A 1,059-nucleotide genomic window follows, 5' to 3' on the forward strand; every position below is an offset into this window, starting at 1 on the left:
CACACACACACACACACACACATACACACAGACAAAAGGCAAAATATAAGTCTGGTACATGAACCCAAACTGACACACAGACAGACTGAAGAACAAACAAACAAACAAACAAACAAAAAGACAGACGGAAACACCAAAGACGTGAGCGAGGTCTTTTCACTTCAGATATATACCTGGGCAATTGTCCAGCCTTGCAAACCGTCAATGACGTAAGCAGACAACAGTGACCATCCCTCGTCTTCCCCGGATCTCAGGCAGCGCTTTCTCCTCGTCTACTCCTTTCGCCCTAACAGTTTTTCACACCTTTCTGGCTGACATCACTCTGGCTACACCTAGGGATACAGTAATAATGTCACGTGATGTATTTTTCGACAGAAGAAAGACAGTCGTGAAACATGTTATCCAAAACAAACAAACAAACCCGTGATGTATATTTCATTATTTAGCTACCTTAGAAAAACAAAGCTCTATCAGACATTAGCGGCAGTTTTGAGAGTTACTATGACCACGAGATCAAAAACCAAACGTTCTATCTGCTTTATCAAAATTTTAAGATTATTCGGAGTCGTTATCAAGATATTCAAAGAATTGCATTCGAAAAAGCTTGACAGGATGTAAAACTCAAAATCTTTTACGTCAAATTTCTCAAAACTTGGAACTGAGCAGAAAGAACTTTGTAATTCTGAGGAACTGAGTTGTTCGTTCACTTCCAAGATTTTTAGTTTTAGTTTTAGTTAGAGTCAAACAGCTTTCGCAAAAACAAATAAGCCATAAAAGTGCGGGAGATTTGAAGTGTTACGAGAGAGTAACATACAAAGATAAGAAGGAGATGAGATAAGGCCGATAGATAATTGATTGGAAAGAAGGATCAAATGGGTTTTGTTTTTTCTTAAAAGACGGCAATCCCCGAGAATTAAAATACCAGACAAACTTTCATAAAAAGAATTGTTGAGGTTATTGCCATAGTTGGATACAAAAAAGAGCCGCTTTGGGGGGCAGGTGGGGGGGGGTGACATGGTTACAGAGACAAAGAGAAAAAGAGGCAACGGTGACAAATGA

The 1,059-nt window shown here is 39.2% G+C and overlaps 1 protein-coding gene across 1 annotated transcript in view; it reads right to left on the reverse strand.

Annotated features, from left to right (window-relative positions):
* LOC101855999 overlaps positions 1-332 on the reverse strand; it is a gene marked incomplete at its 5' end in the record, with an annotated part of 8,900 nt that extends 8,568 nt beyond the window's left edge. Inside the window, 1 exon segment of the mRNA XM_005091430.2 lies at positions 174-332.
* Positions 333-1,059: the final 727 nt, after the last annotated feature.

Source organism: Aplysia californica, unplaced genomic scaffold (assembly GCF_000002075.1).
Source record: "Aplysia californica isolate F4 #8 unplaced genomic scaffold, AplCal3.0 scaffold00030, whole genome shotgun sequence".
In the NCBI taxonomy this organism is placed as follows: Eukaryota; Metazoa; Mollusca; class Gastropoda; order Aplysiida; family Aplysiidae; genus Aplysia; species Aplysia californica.